We start from the raw sequence: 20,914 nt of genomic DNA, 5'->3' as shown, positions 1-20,914 counted from the left end.
ATTGAAATAGGACCTCCGCTTCGTAACAGTAGGTAACAATGTTAATAAACATATTGAAATAGGACCTCCGCTTCGTAAAGGTAGGTAACACTGTTAATAAACATATTGAAAAAGGACATCCGCTTCGTAACGGTAGGTAACAATGTTAATAAACATATTGAAATAGGACCTCCGCTTCGTAACGGTAGGTAACAATGTTAATAAACATATTGAAATAGGACCTCCGCTTCGTAAAGGTATGTAACACTGTTAATAAACATATTGAAAAAGGACATCCGCTTCGTAACGGTAGGTAACACTGTTAATAAACATATTGACATATGACCTCCGCTTCGTAATGGTAGGCAACACTGTTAATAAACATATTGAAATAGGACCTCCGCTTCGAAACGGTAGGTAACACTGTTAATAAACATAGTGGCATAGGACATCCGCTTCGTAACGGTAGGTAACAATGTTAATAAACATACTGACATAGGACCTCTGCTTCGTAACGGTAGGTAACAATATTAATAAACATACTGACATAGGACCTCTGCTTCGTAACGGTAGGTAACAATGTTAATAAACATACTGACATAGGACCTCTGCTTCGTAACGGTAGGTAACACTGTTATTAAAAAAATACTGACATAGGACATCCGCTTCGTAACGGTAGGTAACAATGTTAATAAACATATTGAAATAGGACCTCCGCTTCGTAACGGTAGGTAACAATGTTAATAAACATACTGGCATAGGACCTCCGCTTCGTAACGGTAGGTAACAATGTTAATAAACATATTTAAATAGGACCTCCGCTTCGTAACGGTAGTTATCACTATTAATAAACATACTGACATAGAACCTCCGCTTCGTAACGGTAGGTAACAATGTTAATAAACATACTGAAATAGGACCTCCGCTTCGTAACGGTAGGTAACAATGTTAATAAACATATTGAAATAGGACCTCCGCTTCGTAACGGTAGGTAACACTATTAATAAACATATTGAAATAAGACCTCCGCTTCGTAAAGGTAGGTAACACTATTATTAAACATATTGAAATAAGACCTCCGCTTCGTAAAGGTAGGTAACACTGTTAATAAACATACTGACATAGGACCTCCGCTTCGTAACGGTAGGTAACACTGTTAATAAACATACTGACATAGGACCTCCGCTTCGTAACGGTAGGTTACACTGTTAATGAACATATTGAAATAGGACGTCCGCTTCGTAAAGGTAGGTAACAATGTTAATAAACATACTGACATAGGACCTCTGCGTCGTAACGGTAGGTAACAATGTTAATAAATATACTAACATAGGACCTCCGCTTCGTAAAGGTAGGTAACACTGTTAATAAATATACTAACATAGGATTTCCGCTTCGTAACGGTAGGTAACACTGTTAATAAACATACTGAAATAGGATTTCCGCTTCGTAACGGTAGGTAACACTGTTAATAAACAAACTGGCATAGGACCTCCGCTTTGTAACGGTAGGTAACACTGTTAATAAACATATTGACATAGGACCTCCGCTTCGTAAAGGTAGGTAACACTGTTAATATACATACTGACATAGGACCTCCGCTTCGTAACGGTAGGTAACACTGTTAATAAACATACTGACATAGGATCTCCGCTTCGTAACGGTAGGTAACAATGTTAGTAAACATACTGACATAGGACCTCCGCTTCGTAACGGTAGGTAACACTGTTAATAAACAAACTGACATAGGACCTCCGCTTCGTAACGGTAGGTAACAATGTTAATAAACATACTGACATAGGACCTCCGCTTCGTAACGGTAGGTAACACTGTTAATAAACATACTGGCATAGGATTTCCGCTTCGTTATGGTAGGTAACACTGTTAATAAACAAACTGGCATAGGACCTCCGCTTCGTAACGGTAGGTAACAATGTTAATAAACATACTGACATAGGACCTCCGCTTCGTAAAGGTAGGTAACACTGTTAATAAACATACTGGCATAGGACCTCCGCTTCGTAACGGTAGGTAACACTGTTAATAAACATACTGGCATAGGACCTCCGCTTCGTAACGGTAGGTAACACTGTTAATACAAATATTGAAATACGACCTCCGTTTCTTCACGGTAGGTAAAACGTTGAAATGTTTACCCGTGCTTTATCACAGTGAGTAATAAACAAATTTTGACTCCCAGTGGGTCATTGTAGGAACCATAGGGAAAGGTAAGGGCACACTGAAAGTCATATAGAATGCATGGGACCACAATGGCGAACCCGTGCCCCTAACTGGAAATAGGCACCGGTTTCGGACGGATGTACTTTAGGTATGCATTAGAACACCAACGGCCAAGTTGTTGAATCTGTGTTGCATGCATATGCAATAGATGGGCGTGAGTAGTGCCTCCGATCCGCAGAGAATGACTCGTATAAAGTTTTGGGTCAAGATTACATTTTATAACGCATTGCCTTAAGACCTGACGAAACGCAGATGTAGTCATAAGAATGCCATGAGGATGATGGAATTGGTGGCCCTGATAAGCGCATGAGCGGCGTAGATAACGAGTAAAAGCGCGAACCGGACAGAGTGATTTTAAAGGCCGAGACAAGGGAATAATGGCGCCCCGACCTGCGGAGTGTTTATTAGCTTGTAACTCAACCAGAACGTCGGATACTTTACCGTTTGCGTATTCAAGCTGAATGCCTGCCTTTTGGATCAATTTGTTTTGCCCTAACTTTAATAACGCCAATTCGCCGATGCGGAATAGACTGAAGAAAGCAACAAGTATCATAGCTTTATATAACACTGCATAATAGCCGTTCACGCAGACGGATGGTAAAAAAAAATATGTTTTCCAGGTCGTTGAGACAGAAAGCGACCCTTTGTCTTTCGTACCATCACGTCGAAGACCGCGTTACAGTTTTGGACAATGAACGCTTCAGCTGGATTCGGTAAGTTTCGAATGAACATATGCAATAGCAGATACGTATGATGTGACTGTAGAAAGTTTGAGCTGGCGATGTTGGCAAGTGGCAAAAAACAGAGTAACATGTACCACTGGTTCAGGCAACGGAGCGCATTGTGGGTAATACAATTGGTGAAAGGCCATGTAATACTTCCAGGCAATTCTATAGCTGGATTCGGAATGTTTAGAATTTTATGAACATTTGCAATAGCAGATACTTATGATGTTACTGTAGAAGGTTTGAGCTGGCGATGTTGGCAAGTGACAATAAACTGGGTAACATGTAACACTGGTACGGACAACGGAGCGCATTGTGGGTAATACAATTGGTGAAAGACCATGTAATACTTCTAGGCAATTCTATGACTATTCAGCGTGAAGGGTGCCAGAGACGTATTAAGAAGGGTACACTGTAGTTCAGAAAATTGTGGTCAGGTGTTCTGGCACCGGAGTTTATGTCCATGTGGGGCGCTAACTGACGGAACTTGTCGACCTGAAGGTGAGAAAGTAGATCAGGTAATACATTTTGTTTGCCTGGAATGTGCTCCGACTTCAACAAAATATTGTACTTCATACACGCCAGTACCATGCGACGGACCAAAACCATGCAACGATTTTGTAACTGTTGACCCCATAACTCCAAACCCAAAACAATTGGAAACAGTTCCTATAACGTTATGCCCTCTGAGTGAAAATGGTCTGATCATGTTAAAAAAAGCCAATGACTTTTAAATGTCGCCCCAAGACCTAATGAACGCATCAGTGTGCAAGTGTAGTGAATCAGCCTCAACCCAGCGGAGCTGATGCAGTAAAGCAGTACCCTTTAAATGTTCTGTTAAAAACTTCCACGCTGCAATGTTTCTCCTATGTTCTTTGGTGAGAGTAATGTTATGTCGAGGGTAACTAGCTTTCTTTGTGAGTTCTATGAGACGCCTTAAAAACATCGGCCAGGACGAACCACCTAGCAACAAAAGTTGAGGTAACCGAGTAAAGACTGAAGCTGTTTCAGAGTTATTGTAAGTTTTATCGAAAACAGAAGGTTTCGAAGTTTAACGAGCTTGTCCTGCAGAAGTCTATCTGCCATGTTGATTATATCTAATTCGAGTCCCATGAATGTGATAACTGTCAGAGCAGATTCAGTTTTTTCGGGTTTGGTAGGCACCACGACGTATGCACAGAAACGTAAAAAAATCCAAGTTCGTTTGACATTGTGCGGAATTAGGTGGACCTAGAATGAGACAGTGATCAAGGATATGAACCGATCCTTACGTGTTTTTTTAGAAATAAACTGAAGGGCAGTGCTAAATCACTCAAATATGGCGGGAGCTGAAGAGCAGACCATGGGCAAGCAAGCATCAAAATATAACTTGTCTCGAAACCTGAAACCGAGCAAATCATGGTCTTCAGTGTGTACTTAAATGATTCGAAAAGCAGAGTCAATGTCCGTTTTACTGAGCAAAGAACGCCGCCCTAACATAATTACTTTTTGTACGGCATCATCACAATTGCATAAAAGACTCAAGCCAGATTTTTGTCAATAAAGGAATTTACTGAGTTACCTTTGGGATAACTTAGGTGATGAATCAACCTAAACTGGTTTGGTTCTTTCTTTGGAACTAAGCCTATAGGACTTATATGCAATTGGGGAAAGGGTCTAATTGAAAAGGGGCCTTTAATGCTACCGGCATCTAACTCCATTTGAAGCTTACGAGCAACCATAAAAGGGTCTTGAATACAAGATTTTAGATTTGAAAATGAAGTGTTATTTTGAGGACCTAAATAACCCAATTTAAAACCATTTGTAAACCCATGGATGATATTCTTGGCCAAAGGGTACCAGAATGGAAAATAATCGCAATATTATATATTATATATTGGCAATATTAACTGGAGTGACCACTTGGTTTGAAAGACTTAGCTTTGGATGATTTGGGCGTGGATAAGTTTTGAGTGGCCTGGGCAGCGAATTGTTTTTTTTGAGTATGTGCAATTGAATGCTGTATGTTGTCCTCTGCAAAACCCACACACTTGGGGCTGGGAACATTTGGGATTATGACATCCAGTGCGCTTGTTGTGATTCCAACATGTGTTGTCGAGAACTTGTCTGACTTTAATTAAGTCGAGGACTAAAGGGACGAAATGGCTGTGGCTATGCAGATACTGTGTTGAAATAGGTACACGCCTTTTACCAAAATTCTGTTTGTAACCTGTCCCATGGCAAAGGCGCAGATGCTCGGACCATACGGAACAAGGTGTCGTAGAAAGCAAATGAAAGGCCTTTGCGCCGTGAAGCGATATCCCGAACTCCTTATACTTCATTAGCTGGGAAGTTTAAAGTGGTTATCTGTATGAGTAGACGGCAATAAACCGAATAAAAGCCGATTTCCATGATTCAATGGTAGTAATGTTCTTAATTTGTGTGATGGTAAGAAAAATAGTTCGATTGATTGTCCACATGTAAAGAAAATGTTGGGGATTGGTGCTGATTGATTGAGGCCAGCAGAAGCGAAGCTATGTCGATATATGTATGGGCCTAGATAGCCTTTTGGACCGACTTCTTTATTTGAACTAGGATTGGGGAGCTCAGAATATTGAATCGGTGTGCCATTACCTGTAATCAACTTTTGTAACACCCTCACTCCAAACCGCGTCGTAAACACTATGCCGTTCTATCGTTTATTAACAAAGTCAAAACAACCACGTCCGATGAAACAAAGTTTATTGTAAGCAATTATTTATTTATTAATTGTCAATTATTTTGTACTATTACACGAAAGCAAGCTGACTCTCAGATCTTAATCAGGTAGACTGTCAGAATCCTACCCAGAAGCATACTGCTTCTCGAAATGCCGAAATACTAGTAAGTTGTTATACTCCCTGATTGGCCCCAATTGTAGTTGACCATTCAATAGTGTTTCCTTAATTCCTCTTAATAGTTTAACGATATCGTGTGATACATTTAATCTCACGTGACAATAACCAAAGTATTTTACTTGCTATCGGAACGAAAAGGAGCTTGTCAATCAATAGTTTCAGTGACGTCAAAATTAACTAGACCAAACCCCTTTAATAGGATTTTAGTGAACAAGGTAATTAAACTTATTTCTGGACAGTACTTAAAATAGCCATTAGCGGTTGACCTTAGCCGTAGCCGATTGATCTTCGATGGTACCAAGTAACGTATGAGTTTAGCAAAAGGCGGATTCTTTGATAACTATTATTCAAGTTTTAGGGCCATTCTTTGCATATGCTAAAGCGATTAACTGTTCCATCTATTCTCAGAATATCTTATCGACACCTGCCGGTAACGGTAATGAAGCTCCAATGAAAATAAACGCTATGGCATTTTGACCACTTAGTAGCTAAAGAAAGGAATGATGACCTTGACAGCGATGAATTAATATTGTGTTACACTCTGAGCGTTGACGAGAAGGGTAGACTGTGTCTTCGTCAGACTCATTCGAGTCTGAAATGTCACTTCCAGGTATATGAACATCCTGAACACTTCCAGGAGGAATATACATGGTCTGGATGGTTGACCTACTCATACGTGAACTGTTAGTGTTTGGAGGAGATGGGATGGCTATCTCAGCCTTACTTTCTGAGTCTTCATGCGATAGTGATATGAAGTGATAATTGTTCATCGCTGAAGGAGCACCAGACGGAGTTACTGGAACCTCTGCCTCACAATCCGAATTGTTATGTGACAGCAATAGCTGAGTAATTTCGACACATTTGGGGATGCATCCGAAAGAGCTGTGGTGCTGGCCGTTTTCTTACTCCTAGGCCGTCCAGTCCGCCCTCAGTCACCCTCCTCTAATATCGTCCTTCAGTATGGGCTTGACGAGAGTTCTCAGCACGTTTCGACACATTTGGAGATGTATCCGAAAGAGCTGTGATGCTGGCCGTTTTCTTACTTCTAGGCCGTCCAGTCCGCCCCTCAGTCGCCACCCTTTAATTTCGCCCTGCAGTCAGTGCTGGGCGAGAGTTGTTTCGATTTGTTTTTTGTAGTGAAATTGAGGCTTTTTTGTTAGTGTCTGTGTCGGGGCAGCAAGGACAACCAGATACTGGGGCAGCCTTTCATTTTTGACGCTACATCTGAAAAATATCAAAACCTATAGCAAAACAAATGTGGTCGCATGTATCACCGCACAAAGCAACAGAAAAAACGTGCACGTTGCATCAAATAAAGTTGACCTGCGCCACACCGAGTTCGTAATGTGCACCGCAAAAAGTCAAAAAAGTGCACACCGCAATAAATATTGTTGACACGCGCCACACCGTGGTCGCAAAGTACACCGCACATGGTAAAAAATGTGCACACCGCACTAAATAAGGTTGACCCGCGCCACATTGTGGTCGCATTGTGCACCGCATAAAGTCAAAAATGTGCTTTAGCTAGGGGTGATTGAGTTCAACCCGCAAATCCGTAAAATATATTATGTTGGCATAATATTATATATATCGTTATTAAAACCGTGCATTTTACAAACTATGAACGAGTCATATTAAAGGTCAACATGCCTTCCATAAAACATACTCATTATCAATGTTTTATGATAGGTTGTTTAAGTGTCTTTAAATAGAGTTTTTTAGAGTTTATTCAGAAATACATGTAGACATACTGTCCATGTGTATACATTTCAAGTGATTAATGCAATATTTATAATATACAGAACATATATGATACTGCATAGAATACAAAACTAATAACTATGGTAAACATGTAGAGTAAAATCAATACATGACAATATATGACGGCGAGAGATCAGTGTGAAATAACGTTTATATAGGCTATTACTAGTCTTAATAATAATGATACTTGTTCCTTAAACTAAATGCGTAATTAAAATATATGGCTAAATTTCTATTCACTTTAACATTTTCGGATTGCATTATTCCATCAAATTGTAGTACGTTTGGTCTGTTTCGATAATACTTTGTGATATATGACTTTCGTAATTCGTTATACAGAGGACATTCAAGAATAAAATGAAATTCGCCTTCAAATACATCACAAAAATACATTTTCTATTTTCAAAGGATATTGATTCGTGTCTGTGCAATCTTCCTGCTTCTGTTTCAAATTTATTAGATGATACTCTTAATTTACATACTAGGTCTTTTCTAAATTTATAGATATCAACATTTGTCAAATAAGGTTACAACATCAAAATACAAAACATTCTATAAGTTCTTGCACGTGACGAGTAATTAAGTTCTGACCTCCGGTTTTGGATAAAGATATCATTAAGTCTAGACTTCAACAAAAACATAAAAATATTTTCATCACCAACACCTTGATTCAACCAAGCATAATAGATTCAAAGAGATCGTACCAAAGTAAATACAGGTTCGCCCAAGACTTACAATTTGGCTGTGTTCTATGTAACTAAACATTTGAGTGTAAACACCTTTAGAGTATTTATGATCTTCCAAATTAACAACTTTTAACCAACATCTTATTACATTAACAGCTCTTCTGTTTAACAATGAAGTTCTACCAAGCTCTCCATAGGTGCAATTGAATATTTGAATTTTAACACCTTAAAAAGCTCATTCTAGAACTAGAGAATTGTTAAGACCCCAAATTTCCGATCCATAATTTAAATTTGGAAGAATTAATTTATCGAACAGACCCAATTTATTTTGCATGGAAATTAGAGGAAATTTTATTAAATATGAATTTCATTTAAAAATAGCCTTTGATGCTTGTCCTGTTAATGTATCAAAAATTGTTGAAATTGTTGAAAGAGCCTCCTCTTGTTAAGACAATACCAAAGTATGTAAAGTTTCTGACTATCTCTAAATTTTCACCCTTATATAAGAAATAAATATTTTTCCTTAACCTGCCACTCTTTTTTAAAATCATTACTTTTGTCTTGGTTGAATTTACACTTAGCTTCCATCTATCACAATACTCTTCTTATAACAATAAACCTTTCTTTAAATCATTCTAAGAATCAGCCATGATTACAATATCATCAGCATATAACAACAGAAATAATTTTAACATACCCATATCAATGCCATTGAACCCGTTCAACATGTAATGTTCTTCTTTGTCATTTAAATATATTGAGAATAAAAATTGAGATAACCTGTCTCCCTGCCTCACACCTAAGAAACATGTAAAGTCTTCATTACTTACTGTATTATTAAGTTTAATTCTTGTTTTGACATTTGAATAAATATATTTTATAACATTAATTGATTAAACATATTTCCTCTTACTCCTAATTTCAAAAGCTTATACCATATGATATCTCTCACCAAAAAATCGAACGCCTTTGTAAAGTCCACAAAAACTGCATACAATCTCTTTTCATTCTCAAACAAATAATTAATGATACCATGTAGTACCCATATTCTGTCTATATCCTGCTTGAGCCTCAATATACACATGATATTTTTCAGCTCAAAAATTCAACCTATTATTTATCACTTTAGTAAATAATTTACCAAAAGTACTTAATAATGTACTTGCCCTATAGTTATTAGCATTATCCTTATCACCTTTCTTATGTAATGGAACTATATAGCCTTCTGACCATGCCTCTGGAAATTATCCCTTATAAAAACAACTTATTAAATAAAGTACAAACAGTCTTCAAAAAACAATCACTATTAATACCACTTTTAAAAAAAAACTAATTTAATAATCAGGCCCTGCTGCCTTACCATTATTCAATTGCTTGCATGCCTTAACAATTTCAGCATGAGTGAAAGATTCACTCAGTTCCTCAAACATAGTATTCAATCCTCCAAGTACATATCTATCATGGAAGTGTATAATATCTTTATCAGGTTGATAAAAATTTGAGTCTGGGTCATTGATAGCTTTAAAAATAACTCCAGGAAATCTTTATTTAACAAATTCAATTTGCCTGTTTTTACTAAAGACCCTTTTAACAATTTCCAATAAAGTTTAGCATTTGATAATCTAGCATTTTCTAGCTTTTGTGTTTGTTGTCTATTATATATATCTAACATTGTTTTCATATTTCAACCAATGCCAAAATGCACAAACCTGAGTAACAAACGCATCTCCAGACCGGAAGTCTGTCGGAACTCCTCGGCCATTTTTATCGAAACAACCTCGGATGTATTTGGACGGTTTAATACTCAAAAAGTGATACAAAGTCTGCTGCAAGCAGATCGCGTAGTAATTTTATTTACCAGTTTAACTTTATGACTTAACTCTTGGGAATCTAAATTATGTTTGCAATAATACACTTCACTGGCAATCAATTTAAACTAACATCAATAAATACAACTCTGAAATACTACATGTAATTGATGATATAATTCAAAAATGTACGAACTACTTCAATTGATGTACCGGCATACATCCGAGTTTGTTTTGGATACAAATGGCTGAGGAGTTCCGAATGCCCAGAAGTTTGATATTGGTGCGACTCTTATCTGGCTACAGGGAAGTCCTGACACATTTGAGCTTACTCGACTTTGATGTTTGTTTTCAATAGGGTAACGATTCCGCTATCTCTTCAAAAATATGGATATATTTATACTCTCCATCCAACCACTGAAGACATCTAGGTCGCTCATAGCCATCTTTGATTATTAAAAAAATCGTCTTCTGTCATTTATATAACCAGAGGCGGATCCAGGATTCGATGTCAGAGGGGGCGTAACTGAGGGACGTGCATACATCCTACACAGGGTGCTAACCTCAAGCTGCGAATGCATACCTCCAATACTAGGTGCACATTTTCAACACAGAGTACATACCTCAAACATTGAGTACACACTTACAACACAGGGCGCACACTTCCAACACAGTGTGAACACCTCCAATACAATGTGTACATCTCCAACAAAGGGTGTACACCTCCAACACAGGTTGCACTCCTCCAAAACAGGGTGTACACCTCCAACACAGAATGAACACCTCGGACACACTGTGCACACCTTAAACACAGGGTTCACACCACCAACACAGGATGTACACTTCCAAAACAGGGTTTACTCCTCCAACACAATGTGTTCACCTTGAACACAGTGTGTACACCTCAAATACAGGGTGTACACCTCCGATACAGGATGTACACCTCCAAAACAGGGTTTACTCCTCCAACACAATGTGTTCACCTCGAACACAGTGTGTACACCTTTAATACAGGGTGTACACCTCCAACACAGGATGTACACCTCCAACACAGGGTGCACACCTTCAACACAGGGTGAACTACTCTAACCCAAATGTTAATCTCCAACAAAATGTGCACTCCTCCAACAAAGAGTGTACACCTCAAACACAATGTGTACATCTCCAACACAGAGTGTACACCTCCAACACAGGATGAACAACTCCAACACAGTGTGTACATCTCCAACACAGAGTGTACACCTCCAACACAGGGTGTACAACTCCAACACAGGGTGTACACCTCCAACACAGGATGTACAACTCCAACACAGTGTACATTCCTCCAACACAGTATGTACACCTCCAACACAGTGTACACTTCTCAAACACAGGGTGTAACCCTCCAACACAGGTTGCACTCCTCCAACACAGTGTACATCCCTCCAACACAGTATGTACACCTTCAACACAGTATCTACTCCTCTAACAGGGTGCACTCCTCCTGTACACTTCACCAACACAGGATGTACACGTCCAACACAGTATCCACACCTCCAACACAGGGTGCACTCCTCCAACAAAGTGTGCACTCCTCCAACACTGGGTGTACACCTCCAACACAGGGAGCAATCCTCCAACAAAGTGTACACTCCTAAAACACAGGGTGTTAACCTTAAATACAGTGTGCACTCCTTAAACACACTGTGCACTCATCCAGCACAGGATGCAATCCTCCAACACTGTATACAGTCCTCCAACAAAGAGTGAGTTTCTCCAACATGGTGTGAACACTTCTTAAACAGGGTGTAATCCTCAAACACATGTTGCACCTGCAGTGCAGGGCGTACACCTCAAACACAGGGCGTACACCGCCAACGCAGGGCGCACATCTCTAACACAGGGTGCACACCTCCAACACAGGAAGCACACTTCCAACACAGGGCGTACACCTCCAACACAACCCGTACAACCCCAACACAGGGCACACACCTCCAACACAAGGCGTACACCTCCAACACAGAACGTACATCTCCAACGCAGAGCGTACACTTCCAATGCAGGGCGTACACCTCCAATGCAGAGCATTAACCTCCAATGCAGGGCGAACACCTCCAACACAGGGCGTACACATTCAAAACAGAGTGCACAACTCCAACACAGAGCGTACACCACCAATCACTACGGAAAATGGTTGAAATCACGGGAAAGAACGGTCCCGTCCATCTTGAATATACGGGCGTGTTCGGACCCGTACACCCAACGTGTACGGGACCCGTACACAAATACGTATACGGAACACCATGTGTACCGACTTCCATATATCCATCCCCGTACCCGTGGATATAAAGGAGTTATAAATGCTTATAAAAAGAATGTGTATTTTTTTTCTTTTACGTTTTTTTGAAGAAATACATATTTAATGCATAGCATTTTTTGGCGTAAATATATGTATGGATGTACGGAGCCCGTTCACTCACATGTTTGGGATGGATTAACGGACCCCGTACATGCAACGTGTACGGGATAAATATATGTAACCCATACATTCAACGTGTACGGAATGGATGTACGGACGCCGTACACGCAACGTGTACGAGATAGGTGTACTGACTCCGTACATGCAGCGTGTATTGAATGGAAATACGGACCCCGTACACGCAACGTGTACGGGATGGATATACGGACCCATAAACGCAACGTGTACGGGACGTAGAACGAACTCCGTACACGCAACGTGTACGGGACGTAGAACGGACCCCGTACATGCAACGTGTACAGGATGGATATACGGACCCCGTACACGCATGGATGTACGAAACTTCACGTACATGCAACGTGTACCGGTGAATGTACGGACGTTATACGGGATGGACATTATACGGGATTTGACCGTGTTAGACCACGGGTGATAAGAAATAACAAATACTTGCTGTTTTTATAAAACATTAATTATAGATATATGAAAAACTACTATTTATATGAATTCAGAAGATTTAAAAATAGTATGTTTGAGTAGTCAATGTTAAATTTCATTCTAGATCTGCCTTGGCATAATCATTTAATTGTGGCATTTGCTCAAACAAATTGTTGTATGATTTAAATTCCAATGTCTTGTCAAACAACAATTTATACAGGCTGTTGAAACAAACATCAAGGAAACATTACACAACTAAGATGAGTTCCATTCGACGATTTCTTGGCTTCAGGCATTAGGTCAAATTGCGCACGGACATCAGGTCACTGAAAAAAAAAATTATACAAACACAACAAGCTTATGGCTTACAGACATTTGAAATGCAAATTTGATATAATACAGAAATATGGCAAATTCATCACCATAAGTTAGAAAACCCCGTGATAGAAAACCATTAGAAAATGTTACACAACTTATATATGTCTAAGTCTAGACTTGTTAAAGATGAACTCTCAAAGCATTAAAAACTGTAATCTTTGGCAGTTTTTGGGCGATTAAGATCCGTTTTACTACGATCTTTGTGCTTAAATTGAAGGAATTTATACAACATTTAGCTAAATCTATTTAGCTAAAAATTATTTTATATCAAAACGGTCAATCTGTGAGAGTGCAGCTCTAAACAATTCAACCAGTCCATTCCCAGATGTGATGATAATACATACACATAAATCATTGTTGTACATGACATTTCTATGAAATATTGTCAACTAATATTTAATCAAAGTAAATTCAATACCTAATTTGTATTAATTCATAAAGTCAAACCTATTTATTATTTTGTTTCCCCTCAAAATTGTACAAGCGAGCCAAAAATTGTCTAATGTCAAAATGTCAAACCTTTTAGATTGCCGTCTTTATTCTGATGTGCATTTATTTTAGTTAAAAATTATCTTAAGCTCACAATCCTGTACCTTAATTAAAATAACAAACCCACATGTCATCAGAATTAGTTTATCCGGTCGTTCAATGGTTCACGTTCGAATTATGAATACCAATACACGGGTCACAGACGTAATTGCTAACTAATAATCGAAGACCCATCAAGAAATGAATTATATCTTTTTAATTATATCTTATAATATGCTAGCTCGTAGTCTTACCTCATTATTGTTGGGTATTTTTCCTTGTTGCTATTTGGCTCATGTAATGACACAGATGATATCGATTCTCGGCCTTTCTGCATCCTGCTGTTACGACTGGCTATTGATATAAGCTGTTGATTGGTTAAAAATTACCAGCAGCTAAATATTGGCTGAAACATACGCATTTCTTGAAAATGTTAACTAAATATTAAAATTGTTTTATTTATTATTATTATTATTATTATTATTATTATTATTATTATTATTATTTATTATTATTATTATTATTATTATTATTATTATTATTATTATTATTATTATTATTGCTAAAAGCGTTACTATAATACTAACGCTTTAAGAAAAATGGAATTTTCGGCAGATTTCAATAGTTATTAAGATCATTATTACAAAACAAGTAAAAATTGTCAAACTGAGAGAGTGTAACTTAAAAGATAGGGCATCTTTATTGCATCTATATATTTATTGAAAATGAGTTCTTTATAATTGAGAGAAGGATAAGACAAATAACTTGAAATAAGGAGAGGCAAAATACTGATTGCATTGATTTTGACTTCCTCTGCATTTCTTTTATATACATAATAATTACTGAGTATAAAAACTGCAGTCACACATTGACCGTTTTGACAACTTTTTCTGTCTTGGAATAAGCAAATTTTGCGTAAATGTCTGGAATTCAGTGATATAAAACTGCTGACAAATGATCAGATCTCTGTTTTTCATATTTAGGTTTGAAAATTGATGTTTTACGGCTAAAAGCGTTACACTGCAGGGCGCACACCTCCAACAAAGGGCATACACCTCCAATGCAGGGCCATCACCTTAATGCAGGGCGCATACCTCCAGTGCAGGGCGCACACCTCCAGCACAGGGCATACAACTCCAATAAAGAGACAACACCTCAATGAAGTGCGCACACGTCCAATGCAGGGCGCACACATCCAACAGTGGGCGTACACCTCCAATGCAGGACCCAGGGTTTCCGCCAGGAATTTCATAAGGCATGTCCGAAGGGAATGGTTTGGGAGGGGTGTCCCCTCCGTACGTCGATTTTTTTTTTTTCGTATCCAAAATGGTGCAATTTCCTGCATTTTAAACAAGTTTACAGTTATGTTCCTATGATTTAGAATTACCAACTAAAGTCCGATTAACATTAAAATTATTTGTGAAAAGGTTTAATGGTTTCTCTTCCTTAATTATTGTTATTTCTCAAGTTTTCCGACAATACAATATCGACGATATTGATCGACTCATGTTTCGTTTAGTGCGGGTATTATTTATATTAACACCGTTGACGTCACAGCAAAACGTGTAAAGCACGCTGCATGCTGGAACACAAAAGAGCCCGGAGCAAAGCGACTGCTCGTGTATTCGTATTTAAAGCACACCTCCAATGCAGGGCGTACACCTGAAATACAGAGCGTACACCTCCGACAAAGGGCGCACACCTCCAACACAGTCCATACACCTCCATTGCAGGGCGTACACCTCCAATGCAGGGCGTACACCTCCAATGCAGGGTGCACACCTCCAACACAGGGTGCACACCTACAACACAGGGTGCACACTTACAACACCTAAAACACTGGGTGTACACCTCCATTGCAGGGCGCATACATCCAATGCAGGGCCAACACCTTCAACGCAAGGCGCACATCTCCAACACAGGACGCATACCTTCAACATGAGGCGTACAAATCCATTGCAGGGCGTACATATCCAATGCAGGGCGCACACCTCCAATGCACGGTACAAACCTCCAACACTGGGCGTACACATCCAATACAGGGAGCACACCTCCAATGCAGAGCCAACACCTCCAATGAAGGGCGTTCGCCTCCAATAATGGGCGTATACCTCCATTGCAGGGCCAACACCTCCAATGCAGGGCGTACACTTCCAATGCAGGGCGTACACTTCCATTGCAAGGCGTACACCTCAAATGCAGGGCGCATAACCCCAACACACGGCGTACACCTCCAATGCAGGACCAAAGCCTTAATGCAGGGCGTACACCTCCATTGCAGGGCGAACACCCTCAATGCAGGGCCAACACCTCAAATACTGGGCCTCTACATGCAATGCAGGGCGCACACCTCCAATGAAGGGTGCACACCTCCAACACGGGGCGTGCACCTTCAACACAGGGCTTACACCTCCAATGCAGAGCCAACACCTCCAATGCCGGGCGCACACATCCAACAATGGGCGTATACCTCCATTGCAGGGCGAACATGCCCAATGCAGGGCCAACACCTCAAATACAGGGCCTCAACATGTAATGCAGGGCGCACACCTCCAATGCAGGTTGCACACATCCAACACAGGGCGTACACCTCCAATGCAAAGCCAACACCTCCAATGCAGGGAGCACACCTTCAATACAGGGCGCACACCTCCAACAATGGGCGTATACCTCCATTGCAGGGCCAACACCTACAATGTAGGGCGTTCGCCTCCAATGCAAGGCGCACACACCCAATGCATGGCCAACAGCTCCAAAGCAGGGCGTACAACTCAAATGCAGGGCGTACATCTCAAATACAGGGCCTCCACATCCAATGCAGGGCGCACACTTCCAACACAGGGCGTACACCTCCAATGCAGGGCGCACACATCCAACACAAGGCGTACACCTCAGTTGCAGGGCGTGCACCTCTAATGTAGGGCGCACACCTCCAACAAAGGGCGTACACCTCCATTGCAGGGCGTGCACCTCTAATGTAGGGCGCACACCTCCAACACAGGTTGTACACATCTAATACAGGGCCAACACCTCATATGCAGGGCTTACACCTCCAATGCAGGGTACAAACCTCCAACGCAGGGTACACACCTCCAACACAGGGCGTTCACCTCCAACACAGGGCATACACCTCCATTGCAGGGCCAACACCTCCAATGCAGGGCGCACACCTCCAATGCAGGGCATACACCTCCAATGCAGGGCGTACACCTCCAATGCAGGGCGTACACCTCCAATGCAGGGCGCACACCTCCAATGCAGGGCGCACACGTATATTGCAGGTCAAACACCTCAAACACAGGGCGTACACCTCTAATGCAGGGTTACACGTACAATGCAGGGCGTACACCTCAAAAACAGGGCGTACACCTCCAATGCAGGGCGCACACCTCCAATGCAGGGCGTTCACCTCCAATGCATGGCGAACACCTCCAATGCAGGGCTCACACATCCATTGCAGGGCGTACACCTCCAATGCAGGGCGCACACATCCAATGCAGGGCGTATACCTCCAATGCAGGGCGTACACCTCCAAGGCAGGGCGTACACCTCCAATGCAGGGCGCACACCACCAATGCAGGGCGTACACCTCCAATGCAGGGTTACACGTACAATGCAGGGCGTACACCTCAAATACAGGGCGTACACGTCCAATGCAGGGCGCACACCTTCAATGCAGGGCGTACACCTCCAATGCATGGCGCACACCTCCAATGCAGGGCGTACACCTCCAACGAAGGGTACACACCTCCAACACAAGGTGCTCTCCTCCAACACATAGAACACTCCTCCAACACATTGTGCACTTTTCCAACACAGCGTGTACACCTCAAGCACAATATGCTCACCTCGAACACTCGGCGCACTGCTCTAGAACATGGTTCACACCTCAAATGCAGGGTGCACGCCTCCAAAACAGGGTGCACTTTTCTAACACAGGTTGCACTCCTCGAAGACAGGGTGTACTCTTCCAACACAGGATACACTCCTCCAACACTGGGTTCACTCCTCGAAAACAGGGTGTACTCCTCCAACACAGGTTATCTCCTCCAACACAGAGTTCACACCTCAATTACGGGGTGCACTCCTCCAACACAGGGTGCACTCTTCCAACACAGGGTGCACACGTCAAATTCAGGGTATACTCCTCCAACACAGGATACACTCCTCCAACACAGGGTGCACTCTTCCAACACAGGGTGCACACCTCAAATTCAGGGTGTACTCCTCCAACACAGGATACACTCCTCCAACACAGTGTTCACACCTCAATTACAGGGTGCACTCCTCCAACACAGGGTGCACTTTTCCAACCCAGGGTGCACATCTCAGGGTGTACTCCACCAACATAGGATATACTCCTCCAACACAGTGATCACTCATCGAAGACAGGGTACACTCATCCAACACCAGGTGCACACATCCAACACTGTGTACAAACCATAAATACAGGGTGTTCTCCTCGAACACCTCCAACACAGGGTGTAAACCTCCAACACAGGTAACAAATCTCAAACGCAGGGTGCACACCTCCAATGCAGGGCGTACACCTCCAGCACAGGGCGCACATCTCCAACACAGGGCGCTAACCTCCAACGCAGGGCGTTCACCTCCAACACAGGGCGCACACCTCCAAATTAGGGCGCACACCTCAATTACAGGGTGCACTCCTCCAACACAGGGTGCACTCCTCCAATGTAGGGTGCAAAATTCAAAATACAGGGTGTACTCCTCCAACACAGGATACACTCCTCCAACACAGGGTTCGCTCCTCCAACACCAGGTGCACACATCCGACATAGTGTACACACCTTAAATACAGGGTGTACTTCTCGAACACCTCAATCACAGGGTGTAAACCTCCAACACAGGTAGCAAACGCAGGGCGCACATATCAAACGCAGGACGTACACCCCCAACACAGGGCGCACACCTCAAACGCAGGACGTACACCCCCAACACAGGGCGCACATCTCCAACCCAGGGCGCACATCTCTAACGCAGGGCGTTCACCTCCAAAACACGGCGTACACCTCAAACACAGGGTGCACACCTCCAATGCAGGGCGCACACTTCTAATGCAGGGCGCACACCTCCAACACAGGTCATACACCTCCAATGCAGGGCGTACACATCCAATGTAGGACGCACACGTCCAACACAGGGCGTACACCTCCAGCACAGGGTGCACACCTCCAACACAGGGCACACACCTCCAACGAAGGGCGAACACCTCCAATGCAGGGCGTACATCTTCAACACAGAGCGTACACCTCCAATGCAGGGCGCACTACTCTAATGCAGGACCTAAACCTCCAATGCAGGGCGCACACCTCCAATGCAGGGCGTACACCTCAAAAACAGGGCGAACAACTCTAATGCAGGGCGAACACCTCCAATGCAGGGCCAACACGTACAATGCAGGGCGTACACTTCAAATACAGGACGTTCACCTCCAATGCAGGGCCAACACGTACAATGCAGGGCGTACACCTCAAATACAGGACGTTCACCTCCAATGCAGGGCGCACACCTACAACGCAGGATGCACACCTCTTAAACAGGGCGTACACCTCCAACGCAGGGCGCACACCTGCAAAACAGGGAGCACACCTCCAATGAAGGGCGCACACTTCCAATGCAGGGCGTACACCTCCAACACAGAACGCTCACCTCCAACACAGAGTGTACACCTCCAACGCAGGGTGCACACCTCCAACACAGGGTGTACACCTCCAACGCAGGGCGCACAACCCCCTATGCAGGGCGTACATCTCTAATGCAGTGCGCACACCTCCAACACAGGGCGTATACCTCGAATGCAGGGTGTACACCTTCAACACAGTGCGCTGAACTTCAACACAGGGCGTACACCTCCAATGCAGGGCGTACATTTCCAATGCAGTGCGCTCACCTCTAACACAGGGTGTACACCTCGAATGCAGGGCGTACACCTTCAATGCAGGGCGTACACCATCAACGCAGGGCACACACCTCAAACACAGGGCGTACACCTCTAGCACAGGGCGTTCATCTCCAACGCAGGGCGCACACCTCAAACACAGGGCGTAAAACTCCAACACAGGGCGCACACTTCAAACACAGGGCGCTCACCTCAAACACAGGGCGTACAACTCCAACACAGGGCGCACACCTCAAACACAGGGTGTATATCTCCAACACAGGGCGCACATCTCAAACACAGGGCGCACAACTCCAACGCAGGGCGCACACCTCAAACACAGGGCGTATATCTCCAACACAGGGCGCATATCTCAAACACAGGGCGCACAACTCCAACGCAGGGCGCGCACAACTCCAACGCAGGGCGCGCACAACTCCAACGCAGCGCGCACACCTCAAACACAGGGTGTATATCTCCAACACAGGGCGCACAACTCCAACGCAGGGCGCGCACAACTCCAACGCAGGGCGCACACCTCAAACACAGGGTGTATATCTCCAACACAGGGCGCAAACCTCAAACACAGGGTGTATATCTCCAACACAGGGCGCACACCTCAAACACAGGGCGCACAACTCCAACGCAGGGCGCACACCTCAAACACAGGGTGTATATCTCCAACACAGGGCGCACACCTCAAACACAGGGCGCACACCTCAAACACAGGGTGTATATCTCCAATGCAGGGCGCACACCTCAAATACAGGGCGTACATCTCCAACACAGGGTGCACACCTCGAACACAGGGCGCACACCTCAAACACAGGGCGTATATCTCCAGCACAGACGCACACCTCTTACGGTGAGCGTACACCTCAAACACAGGGCTATCATCTCCAGCACACGGCGCACACCTCCAACGGAGGGCGTACACCTCCAATGCAGGGCGTACATCTTCAACACAGAGCGTACACCTGTAATGTAGGGCGTACACCTCCAATGCAGGGCGTTCACCACCAACGAAGGGCGTACACCTTCAAAACAGGGTGCACACCTCCAATGCAGGGCGCACACCTCCAATGCAGGGCGTACACCTCCAATTCAGGGCGCACACCTCCAATGCAGGGCGTA

General features: G+C 42.9%; 1 long non-coding RNA gene across 4 annotated transcripts; it reads right to left on the bottom strand.

The window, feature by feature from the left end:
* Positions 1-5,652: 5,652 nt before the first annotated feature.
* Positions 5,653-14,218, bottom strand: LOC128238184 (uncharacterized). 4 transcript variants are annotated; one of them, XR_008261645.1, is made up of 3 exons: positions 14,133-14,218; positions 13,224-13,298; positions 5,653-7,045 (listed from the first exon to the last, which is right to left on the bottom strand). It is a non-coding gene; the product is annotated as an uncharacterized LOC128238184 (long non-coding RNA). The 4 variants fall into 4 exon arrangements; XR_008261647.1 differs by lacking the exon at positions 14,133-14,218 and adding an exon at positions 13,967-14,104; XR_008261651.1 differs by lacking the exon at positions 14,133-14,218 and adding an exon at positions 13,944-14,065.
* Positions 14,219-20,914: the final 6,696 nt, after the last annotated feature.

The sequence above is a fragment of the Mya arenaria genome, chromosome 1, assembly GCF_026914265.1.
Source record: "Mya arenaria isolate MELC-2E11 chromosome 1, ASM2691426v1".
Classification (NCBI taxonomy): domain Eukaryota; kingdom Metazoa; phylum Mollusca; class Bivalvia; order Myida; family Myidae; genus Mya; species Mya arenaria.
This window is presented reverse-complemented; position numbering and strand designations above follow the sequence as displayed.